Source organism: Crinia signifera, chromosome 1 (genome assembly GCF_055691185.1).
Source record: "Crinia signifera chromosome 1, ASM5569118v1, whole genome shotgun sequence".
Classification (NCBI taxonomy): domain Eukaryota; kingdom Metazoa; phylum Chordata; class Amphibia; order Anura; family Myobatrachidae; genus Crinia; species Crinia signifera.
The window spans coordinates 201787919-201801060 of NC_139217.1; positions in this window are offsets into that span (position 1 = coordinate 201787919).

A 13142-nucleotide genomic window follows, 5' to 3' on the forward strand; every position below is an offset into this window, starting at 1 on the left:
GATATTTGTGCTACTGCTCCTGATTATTATATCTGTTTTATTTGTTCCTGTCTCTCCATCAACATTCAGTGTTTATTCATTTTTTGGCATATTGACACATTTGCATTTGGTGCTTCATATATACCGATGTCTTGTATTTATTTTTACGTGTATTTTTATTCTACTGTGTGTTTTTTGTTCATGTCACCTGTCAATCAATACTGTACCTGGTACTCACTGATGACATTATTAAAGGGCGTCCTTCAATATACCCCACAATTGTACAACTCACGTGGTGTGAATACCCCTATAAATATATTACCTGTACCGTCTATCACTTTGAAACGTTGAACCTACATCTGATGACTTGATTATTTATGTGTACAATGTTATGCTCTATTCGCAGACACAGCACATACACCGCATCTTGGGAGTGCTACCCCGCATCCACTCATTTTATATATATATATATATATATATATATATATATATATTGTACGACTGCATGCTATATCATTCAGTGTGTATCTGTCGGCCCATAGGTCACCCTGTTGGCTGGGGTACTCCATACTGATACGCATGAAGTGTACAAAGTGCCCAGTGAAAGCGCACTCCAATTATATTTCAGCAATCCCTGTTGCCACATTTATTATAACTAGGGGGTTTATTCTAGTTCATTCTTTCTGACAAAATCCTTCTTAGATGGACAAAACCAAGTGCACTGCAGGGGGGCAGATGTAACATGTGCAGAGAGAATTAGATTTGGGTGAGTTTTTTTGTTTCTGTGCAGGGAAAATACTGACTGCATGATTTTACACTGCAATATAGATCTCACTTTGAAGAAAAACCCCACCCAAATCTAATTCTCTCTGCACAAGTTACATCTGCCCCCCTGCAGTGCACATGGTTTTGTCCATCTAAGAAGGATTTTGTCAGAAAGAATGAACTACAATAACCTCCTAGGTGACTGATAAAAAAAAAGTTAGGCACAGTAAGGCTCATTCGGGTGTGGCTGGAGAAGCTATATCTGCTGCTACTTCCACTGACCACCACTAAAGCATCAGAGTGATGTCAGTGGCTTGGCCCTCACTAGTGATGGCTTCCGATGGTTTGGCATGAAGGGCTGATGGAGGAGGTTACTGAAACGGACTCTTTTTGAGATCACTTTTGGCCACTTCCCTATCACCACCCAGATATGCTCATGAATGGTAGTAGTCTTTTGGTGTGTGACAATTAGCCGCTGTGTAAACCCTGCTGCCAAATGAATATCATACAATTTGTCCATGTACTGACTAGTCTTGTTTCTGTTGGGCGTTCTTCATTCCTGTTATCCTCTTCTTGTACCTGTAATTGTCAATGTCTTGTGAACAATGACCAATAAATATTCTCTGTAATTACCCCATCTTCATAAAGAGATCAACAGGGTGAGAAGAAATGTAAGCTGTATTGACATAACTATTTCAAGTTGTATCAATGATCCTTGGCTGTCAAAATTGAGTTATATTGTATCCATTTTCCTAGAAACTAATTTGTGGGCGCCTTGCCCTTTAATAAATACTCTACTAAGGTGAAAATATTTTATGTGCCATTAAGTGCAATTATTTGCAATGAAAGTACAGTATATCACTCCCCTGCCTTTAGGGTATAGATGTTCTCACTTGTTGGCGTTCTTGGCTCTATGGGCCTGATTGCTGGGCTGCGAATCAGGTAAATGCAGCCCCACCAGAGTGTCTCCCAACCCATGTGTACGACCGCAAATGTGTTCACAGCCATGGGAACAGGGGGTAATCCATCCGGGAAACAGGATTTCCATCCTTCGAAGGTTTACTATGGGGGATCTGAAGCTGCCCGATGTATCAATATTGTCCAGCATCGCAGTGGTCCCGGTGCTACCACCATTCTGATATGGTATTAGCCCATTGTAGCCTAAGGGTAAACAGACCACACTGCTGGCAGGGCAGTGTGGTCAGTGGTCAAGCAGAGTGCAGGGACGGGCTCCTTTCGATAAATGCCACCCAGATCGAATTGCATATGTGGTCCAATGATAAATGGGCCTTATAATGATGTTGTATTATGTAAATGCATACAACATATATTTGGGCCTTATTTTGGTTACATCGCTTCTTCGCATGGGGAGCAATTTTTCGCATCTGCGCATTTATGCTTTCATGCAGACGCTGGGTGCGAGCAGGCACGGCAAACTAGCAGTTCGCCATGCCAGCTCGCACCCAGAATCTGCACAGTGCAGTGCAGGCGGGGGGGGGGGGGGGGGGGGCGGTGCGACGGTGACAATGGGCTGTCCTTGTAAGGACAGCTTACAAGGGCAGTATCTGCATTTCTTATCCTCTTACACTCTATTCCAGACGGCATATGGTAGAGTACAGTGGATATTTTGCATTTACTGGTACATTTCAGGCTGACAGTACTGTCACAAGCATCCAATGCTGCCCCCAAACATGTGCCACCCCTAGGCACGTGCCTCACGTGCCTAATGGTAAATCTGGCACTGTGTGTGTCTGTGAGTGTGTGTATTATACCTGTCTTCACTCATCTAAAACAATTAGGTGAAACTTTACATTTAAGAAGCTTAATATTCTCTTAATTTGAAAAAAAAAAAAAAATCAACAAATATACATTAGTGTTTGCATCATCTTCCTGTATGCTTCCACTGCATGTAGAGAACAATGGAGGTTATTTAGATTTGTTTGCATTCACACGGGGTAGCGATGTTTAGCGACTGGCATTCGCATAAGCATTTATGTGCATGTGCAGCTGCTTGGTGCAAGCAGGCACTGCAAATTGCTTATTTGCCATCCCATTTGCACCTAGCAGTGCAGGAAATTCCCAAGAAATCGCATGGTAATTCGATGATGATGCGGACAGCTGAAGTCACCGGATGTCAGCTGCCTGTTCCCTTCCCATACAGGGAGCATGACACCAGAGAGTGTCTTAGATTTGCTTGCAGCTTAGAAATCATTCGATAGTTGGCGACCATTGAATGATTTCCTCCCCGCACGCAAGCTGCGAATGGGTGTTTACGCAAAACATTCATTTGCACGTGTGCGGGGAACTCGATGTGCGAGGGGTGCGGGGGCGAGTTTTCGTGCTTGTGGCATTTAACCTCTTGCGTGGTATGCCCGGAAATGTTCCGTGCTCAGCTGCGCTGCCACAGCGGGCTGTCCCGGAAAATGTCCTTGCATACCACTAATATAGGATAGGTGCGCGCCAGTGGTGTCCAGGTGTCCACCACTGGCACACCACCTCTAGAGCCCCCCATCACCTCTGCTCGGGCGATTGTATGACGTAGCTCCCAACCACACCGCTTCCCCAGCCGCCATTCATTTTACAGCAATGACATAGGCGGCAGGCTCGGGGATAGGTTTGTCCTGCCCCAGGAAAACCCACCACTCAAGTGGTTAAAGCACACACAAAGCAGTGAATTTCTAACATAATTTACCTATGATTGCGATGTGAGTTGGATTCCCATGCTCCTCGCATCGCAGATCTGACTGGCTGCCACAAATTTTTTCACAGCCTGTTAACCCTGCTAGGATCGCATGAGGTACATTGTATGCAAAAGGACTGCATACAATGTGTCTTGTCCCCCGAGAGCCACCGGGTGAGATTGTGGGGTATCGCATGCGAGGAACCACATGTGATACCTCACACTAGTGGATGGGGGCCTTTAAGTCCCTCAATGTTAACAAAACAGATAAGCCTGGGTAACCAGTATTTCTTCAGTTCATTGCAGTTTCATTGGTGCACAAGTAAGTTGGGGGCCATGCTTACCTACCCTCTCGGAATGGCCGGGAGGGTCTGTCAGCGACTGCTGCTTAGCAAGCGGTGTTGAATTAAGCCCATTGTGCAGTGTGAAAGCATCAGGTCAAACAACTTGGTATTTCAACTCAGGTAACAAGCATGGGTTCAACCCAACATGCGGTGCACTGTGAACAGGTAAGCGGAGTCACTGTGACCTGGCTCCTGTTCACAAACTCGGAAGAGCCGGCAATTAAAGATGATCTCTATGATGATCTGAAAGAAATATAAATGTTTGCATTTCATGACCGTACATTTTCCAATATGCTGATATTGTTCTATTTGATCATTTCTAATCTTTTTTTGATGCCTAAGAGATGTCAACGTACATCAAAGGAAAAAAATGTGGTCAAACCTCCAAATTCTCCTTGGCCACATATCTCATATTCATCAAGTTCACCAGTTCTACAGATACCAGTAGGCAATGCCATCTGTAGATGATGTTGCCTAATAGATGCAAGTTGCACTTGATGGAACCTGCCCAAAAACTAATGAATACCACTTTTTCCGTGATTTTTCAAGCTTTCATGCTTTTTGAATATACAGATGGAGCCGGGCCATGTCTTTGCAGGGGATGGCGGCAGAATCGCCAACCGTCATCCCCCGCCAGCCGCCATCTGCTCTGCGAAAGGGGACGCGCGCGCACTAGATACGCGCGAGTCTCCTTCCGACGGCGCTTCCCCTGGGTCCCCACCGCCTAACCAACCATACGCAACCCAGGGCCCCCCATCTAGCCAACCATCCCCCAGTGGCCCCCACCATCCCAGTGTCTGTCACCCTGCTCCCCTTCCATCCCTGTCAGCTAATTGCCCACCACCTAAACCCCAGCCAGTAAAGTCACAGTGCACCTCCCGCTGCGTATATTTAAACACACCACCACCAGAACTTTGACCCTCCCCCATCACGTAGCTCATGTTTGGTCCTATTCTGACCCCAAACCACCCTTCTCATTTTGGCAGAGTGCTGGGGGCCCTTCCAAAATTTTGCTATGGGGCCCAGACACAGGGGCGGAATTACTGGCAGTGCAGACGGTGCAGTGCACCGGTGCCCAAGCCAGTTCATGGGGCCTGCTGAAGCGCTGCTGTCTGCACCACCCGATTTTTTTACTAAAATTCAGTGCCCCCCTAAGTCCACCCGCCACAGACTTTGGGGATGCTGCGCACCGATCAGATCTCTGTTGTAGATTATTATTATTATAATTTTATTTATAAGGCGCCACAAGTGTTTCGCAGCGCCGTACAAAGGAACAATACAGGGAGACAAAACTTGGCATAACATTGAATAAATAACAAAAATACAGTACAAATAAAGAGCACCACAGTTCAATACACATTACAGCTTAAATGTAAATAGTGAGGACCCAATCAACATACAACTAGAGGCTTGAGGCCAATGATGGAGATGAGTATGAAGATGGTCACTGAGTGTTGGAGTAAAGGAGAGCTGTGAGTGAAATGTGAAGAGAAGTGGGCTTTGACAACAGGAGGGAAGAGGGCCCTACTCGGAGGAGCTTACAATCTAGTAGGAAGGGGAGACAGACAGATTACAAGAGGTGCAAGCGAGGGGGTGGTGGTTAGATAGCAGGATGTAAACAGGCAAGGGGTCGGAGAACCAGCTGGTTTATGCAGTGGAAGGGTACGCTTTGATGAATAGGTGAGTTTTCAGTGCCCGTTTGAAGCTTTGCAAGGTCGGGGAGAGTCTAATGGAGTCTAATGGAGCGAGGGAGTGCGTTCCACTGTAGAGGTGCAGCACGGGCAAAGTCCTGTACTCTAGCATGGGAAGCAGTGATCAGGGTGGAGAAGAGACGACAGTCGTCAGCTGACCGTTGAGGGAGGGAGGGTGTATGAATGGAGATGAGGTTAGAGATATATGGAGCAATGGAATTAGAGATGGCCCTGTATGTGAGTGTGAGGTGTTTGAAGAGGATTCTGTAGGGGAATGGAAGCCAGTGCAGATTTTGTTGAAAGGGAGTAGCAGAGTTAGAGCGGCGGGAGAGGAAGATAAGCCTGGCTGCAGCATTGAGGACAGATTGGAGAGGAGCTAGTTGGGATTGAGCGAGGCCAGTGAGAAGAGCATTACAGTAGTCAAGCCGTGAGATGACTAATGAGTGGATGATCAGCTTAGTTGCACTCTGTGAGAGAAAGGGCCTGATGCGAGCAATGTTGCGTAACTGGAACCGGCAAGAATGGGCCAGGGCTTGGATGTGGGGTGCAAAGGAGAGGGAGGAGTCAAGAGTGACACCCAGGCAGCGGAGTTGGGGAACAGGGGAGATGATGGTGTTGTTAACAGTGATAGAGATATTAGTAGGGGGCATAGCTCTGGGTGGGGGAAAGATAATAAGTTCGGTTTTGTCCATATTGTGTCACTAGGCAATGCTCCCCCAGCCTAGTGACAGCCGTCACAGCCGCCGTGGCAGTGTGGGCTGTGACGGCTGACTTCTGAACTCTCTGTGATTGTTCAGCCTGCGACAGGACTGCGCAGGCTGCAGGACGGATAACAGAGCCAGAAGCCAGCCACCCACTCACCGCAGCTAACCTCCTCCTGCCCGGCTCCCACGATGTGAGAACTAGGGACCAAGACCAGCAAATACAGATGGAGCCGGGCTCCATCTTGCTGGCGAATCGCCAGAACGTCACCGCTGGCGATACGCCAGCAGCCCGGCGTCCATCTGACTGAGACGCGCATGTGTCGCACGCGCGTCTCAGTTTCCAGGCAGCGGGGCGATGGGAACCCTGTCCATCTTCGCTTCAGGGAGACTGACAGGGTATGGGGGGGGGGTGCGACAAGCCGGCGGGGACCCGGGGGAAGCCGTCGGAAGAGGACGCGCGCGCATCTTTTCGCAGTTACAGGTGGAGGGTGGCGGGGGATGGCGGCTGGCGTCGCCATCGCCATCCCCTGCAAAGAAGAGACCCGCTCCATCTATATAAAGGAGGTAATGTGGTATTTGAAGGAAGGGGGCAAGGAGGGTGTTATGGGATGTGTGCAGGAATGTCAGGGACTGTCAGTGGCTACCAGATGGTCATATGGGATGGGGGGGTTGTGACATGTGTATGGGGACAGTCAGTGGAAGTAGTGTGTAATGAGAGTAGAGGATTGTGGAGCATACAGTATGTGGGATGAACAGGGGAACTAGTGTGTTTTGAGAGTATAGGATTATAGGGTGTCTGTGGCCAGGATAGAGGGTTATTATGGGGATGTGTTGGGGGTAGCGGTATATAGAGTGTTTGTAGGAGATGAGGGAGTAGGGTATTTTGGGGGTATGGGGTGCATGTGGGAAGACATGGGTAGTAGTAGTAGTGTGCGGGTGGACAGGGGGAGTAGTGTAAGGGTATAGGGGTATGGTGATAGCTGTTAGGGGGTGTATGTTGGCTGTGCAGCAGTGACAAAGGGGGCAGAGAAGTGTAGGGGTAACGGGCGTAGATGTGCAGTGGGACGGAGAGGTTCAACGGTGACAGAGAGGTAATGGGGATCAGTAGCGCACGCAGGGGGGGTTTCCGAGTACCCAGAAACCCCCCCAGGAGTCTAAGGGCCCAAGTCTGAAAGCTGAGGGTCCCCTCTTTCCATGGGTATAAGAATTTTTTAAATCGGACCTTGGGAACCGGAGATATCTGACTTCAAAGCAGTGGTCCCCATCCAAGCCTGTTAATTGCTCTTCCCAGTCAGATATTTCAGGTTCTGTCTGATGTAGAGTTTTTCTGAGGGTATATTCCAAAAGCTGGGACTCTCCCCCTTTGATGGACACTAGAAGCTTGTCTCTACTGTTCCCAGAACCAGAGATATCAGCCTTCCAGCAGCTGGTTACTGCTCCAGCTCCACACACCTGGTATGTAGTTTTATATTCTCGTTGGCAGATTTCTCTGCCTCCTGAACTCTGATCCCCTAGTCCCCAATACCATTTGGTAGGTGGAATTCTCTAGTTTTTAATTCCATTAAAATCTAAGAAATCTATTTCCGGAAACTGGAGATATCTGCAGTCAAGCAAGTTGTCCTCCCACCAGAAAATTATGAATAATAAGCCCACTCCACTATACACCCCTCCTCTGCATATTAAACATCCTCTACCACCCTGGAAGTTATGTATCAGGGCCCCTTCATTCAGCCCAATGCCCCCTTTTCCCACTCCATCTCCCACCCCATCTCCCACCATCTGTGCAGTAAAGGGGTAATTAGTGGAAATTACTGATCCAGGCCCTACATGCTGAGCGGTTGATATAATACCCTCTACCACCCGCGGGACATCAAAGCATATACTGGGTCACCTAAGTGTCCATCTCCGTGCTTTGCTCCGCCCCTCTGGAAACCCCCTTCTGAAAATCCTGCGTTTGCCCCTGGGGATGGAGAGGTGGAAGGAGTAAGATATTCAGTGTAGGAGAGGTGGAGGGTAGTCAGAGGTTCAGGGATGATGGGGGTGGAGAGAGAAAGAGATGCAGGGGTGATGGTTATGGAGAGATGGCCACTCACCGCCCATCGCCATGGCTCTCTGTGGCGTGCCTTAAGCTCATTGGCTGCTTAGTGGCTTAAACCAGCACTGATGGACATTTGAAGTATGGTTCCTGTCTATCAGAGCTCACGGACTGGCAGCCAGAGTTAGCGATTGGCTGATGGACCGCAAGCTCTAATTGGCTCACTTGCCTGTGCCATATTTAAAATGTCTGTCAGTGATTGTATGGGCCACTCAGCAGCATAGGAGCTGAGTGCACACCACACAGGGACATGGCGATGAGGTCTCTCCTCGCCTCTTATATGGCACTAATATTTAAGGGGCACTACTGAGGGAATTATATGTAAGGGACATTACTGGCAGGCAGAAAATGTAATGGACTTTATGTGTGTGTAATGGGCATTATGATGTGTGTATCTTAATTTGTAATGGGCAATACGGTGTGCGGCAATGTGTAATGGGCAATAGTGTCCGGCAATGTATAAGGGGCACTGCGGTGTGTGGCAATGTGTAATTGGCATTACAGTGTGTGGTAATGCCCATTACAGTGTGAAACAATATGTACTAGGCATTATGGAGATTATGGTGTGCGCCATTATGTGTAATGGACACTAAAGTGTGACAATGTGTAATTGGCATTTACAGTGTATGACAATGTGTAATGGGCATTAGGGTGTACTTAATCCTGGCGCAGTGTGTCTAAGGGGATATTTAAGATTGCTATCCCCGGTCGGACCCGTATTTTGATCCCGGGTCCGACCCATTCACACTAACCCATGTTGCCCATTATACACAGTTGGTCCTTTTACATTGCACATTGACCCGGCCATAACTCGGGCTCTACCTGGCGCAAACAGTACAAGTGGCACTATTATGTGGTGTAATGTGAGTGTAATTGGGGGGGCCTGAAGCATATATTTGCACCTGGGCCCACAGCTTGCTAGTTCCGCTTCTGCCCAGACAGGTCTAGTTATGGGCAGAGGGCCTGCTTCAGACCTGTTCACTAGACTGTGTATGTTCCCAGCCTAGCAAACAGCCCAAATCCCAGCATTTTCATGCAAGGTGATGGGTACATTTACACATCCTCTTGCATGCGGCCACACAATGTAAAAATTATTCGATGGTCTAAACTGACTTTAATTTCAGACGGAGATGGACGAAAACGGTAACGCTCAGCGGTTTTATGGGAACGCCCATAAAACACTGGGTGTTCCCCTTCCCCGGTCCACTGGCCTTCCCTCGTCTGCCCATGTGAGCGTCTCGGCCAGTGTTATACTCACCAAAGGCGTTTGCACAGACAGTCTGCACATGCGCATATTTGCCCATGTGTATGCGCAGACCCGCACAATTGGAAACGGAGTGGCATTCCACCACGTCTGATTGAACCTGGATCAGGCCCAGGCTATTAGTCTTTGCTTTATTGCTTCAGAGAAGTTTAATGAGTTTGATTGGTGAATCACCCATACTGATGATGTCACTGACACTGGGTCTGAATACCACTTTACTTTTTCTGACCTTGGCTATGATTTTGACTAGGTTTTTGTCTGCCATCAAGTCCTGACTCAGGAATGTTTGTACTGTAAGTCAAACTGTCTGTCTCCAGCCCTTGATATTGGTGTGTACTATTGCATTTAATTTGTCATATTACCTATAGCCAGATAAATGTGGTCTATGTTGGTATCACCAAGCGCTGTTATGTGCGACGCTTGCTATTCTATATTGGTATTATGTTTTTTGCAGGCCAGTACCATGAGTACAATCCATAAGTGCTTTGCTGTAATCCACTGGCCATTGTATTTGCATATAAACTTGCCATACGTCCCACAATAAGATTTATTGTTGTAAGGTCAGATGTTCTTCTTAGTATTTACCAACAAATTAATGTTAGTGTCTTTTTTTTATTTTACTGATAAACCTAAATATTCCTATATTAGTCATGAGTCTTTACTACAAGGGCTGACATCCTGGGGAAATTGGAGTACCAGGAAGCTGGTACTTTAAGGGGAAGGTACTGTAGCAACCATAGTTGAAAAATCAGTGGATTAGTGGATCCACACAGCTGTGTTTAATAAATTATTATTTTTAATCCATTTTTTTTATAAATTAATAGGTGCGCCTGATTATACTTATCTAAGTATTATCCTTTTCTGATTAGTGGATCTAGCGGTTTTCTGTTATTATTCATAACATAACTAAATAGATGCAGCCAGACCATTAGCATTCATTATTCTAACATGTGGGTACTTGGCAAAACCATTATAAACAATCCACGCAAATAAAATTTCGCAGCCAGCACAACAGATTGATGAAAAATAAAGGAAATGAATTCCAGCAATAAATGAAGCATCGTGGCAACTTAATCTCAGCAGGGGTACAGTAGCTTGATGAAAACCTGTTTGTCTATATTTTCCCACGGTTCCTTTGATTGCCTGGTTACTGGTCACATGATTGCCCATACATCAACAATGTATTGACTAGCGCAGCAATGTGAGATCTTGGTTGCATACAGTATATCTGCACCCCTGTGTTGGTGTGGCTGGGCTGCTTCAGGTAGGCACATCCTAACACTTTATTAACATTTGTGTTTTTCCCTATCACATTGTATATATTTTTGTATTATTTCAATCACACTTCTCACGTACATAGCACTAGTTATGTGCTTCTTATTAACCTTTACTAATTTTCACTTGTGTGCTGCCCTGCTCCCCAGACCTGTACCGAAAATTAGGGACCCCAAGTGACACAGACACGATGTGTCCTAAGACCTGGGGCTTAGCCCTATATCTGCAGATATGCAACCAAGATCTCTGTATTATCTGATATTATTATGTAGTGTTATACTCCGGTTTCCTCCCACATTCCAAAAATATACTGGTATGTTAATTGGCTCCTAACAAAATTAACCCTAGAATAAATGTGCATGCGTGTACATGTGGTAGGGAATATAGATTGTAAGCTCCTCTGAGGCAGGGAATGATGTGAATGTTTAAATATTCCCAGTAAAGCGCTGCGGAATATGTGTGCGCTATATGAAACTGTTAATAAATAAACAAATACTCCTTACAACTGTTATGGTTTCGGGTGTGCACCTGCAGCCGGGACTGCTGTTCAGGACAGCCATGGCTGGATCCTCTGTTGACCTCCCCCCCCCCCCCCCCGAGTAGGGTGACCAGCTCCTGCAGGAACTAGGCTTTGCCTGTAGCCACCACATTTGAAAGGGCGAGTTAGGCCCGCCCTAGCTCCGGTGCAGCCAGGTGTTAAGTACAGACAAGGAACGGGGATCCCCTCAGGGTACAGCTAAAATTAAAAAAACTAACTGAAGAATCCTAACTGTAATTAAAGAAAAAGGCAACTTGCCGCAACTAGCTAACGCAGCTAATAGTGCCAGTGTCTTAGTCGCCCGCCAACCGCGTCGCATACACAATAGAAAATACACCACACCAAAAAAAGCACACGACGAACGACACGCACGGACACTAAACACAGAATAAACTCCCACTGGGAACACCCAGTCGGGGAAAACTGAGGGCACAGCAACTGCTGGAGATTTCCTCCTAAACACTGAAGTAGGGGAATGGCAACAAAGGAAGAAATGCCCAGGAGGGCACCTTGTGAAAAACAAAGAACCAGGTCCCCAGAAAGGGGAACTTACTGCACCAGGAATGGACTGCCAGCCGAGAGGTGACCACCAAGGGAATTCCAGCAGCAGACAGGCACAGGAGCAGGAACAGCTGAGATCAAGCAGGCGGACAGCATCTGGGCAGAAGCTGACAGACAGGACTCTGTAACTGAATAAAAGCAGGCTGGAACTGCCAAAGGCCAGGAAGGCTGCACTGGGCTAAGTGCAGGGAGAAATGACAATTACCAGCAAACGGCTGGTGAACTCCAAACAAAGCAGTACCCAGACAGGTGACCAGCTGAGGATTGGAAATAGCAGCTACCTGCACAGGAAACAGGATACAGGAAGCTGGTTACTAGAAGCTAGAAGCTATCATTGGCAGAGCATTGCAAGAGTCAATGCCTTATGAAGGGCTCGAATGATTAATTACACCTGGGAGATATCCAGGCTGCTCCCAAGCAGTACTAATGAGCTCCTTACCTCACCGGGCCTGTGAATAAATTAAGCTCACAGAATATAGAGCTGTAATGGCACAGACCCACCACTGGAGGCCACCAGAGAGCCAAATGCCAAACAAACACAAAACAGAACTGAACCATCATTCCTGGTTCCTAACAGCAACTGGGCCATCTCAGTAGTCACAGTCTAATAGACCATAGAACCATACTAATTATAGGCTTTTCTCGGAGAGGCAACCTCAATGGTAGGCAAGTATGCATACAGTAGTATAACACTATTTCAGCTATTTCAGTTTTTTCTCCTTTTTTTGATACTTGAGGCACAATTGAATAAAATAAAAACACACTACATTTTGGGCCTTTCTCTTTCTGAACATGGTACATGTTTTATTATTTGACTTGTATTTGCTTCATATTTGTGAAGCACCTTAAACTGGGTACACATAATCTGTCTGGTGGGAACAAAAAACTTTGGAAATGCATGGGAGCAAATGACAATTAATCAATTGCTCCCAAACAGTGGAAAATTATAAATCCGACGACTTTAACAAATTTATCTGAATTACTATTGTTTGTTTTCCAGCACTTGGGAGCAAATGGTTGAGTCTCATTTGCTCCCATAATTGCCAGATTTTTGTTTCCACCAGATAGATTGGACAGATAAATCTGTAGGTGTGTGTACCAAGCATTAGAGAAACACAATTTTTGCATGGCCATGTGTTCAGCAGACTGGTGATTTTCCCAGTGAAATATGCAGCATCCCTATGGAAGAAGGTTTGTTTTTATTTTAACAAGATGCAATATCTGGCAGCTCTGAGCTGGTACAGAA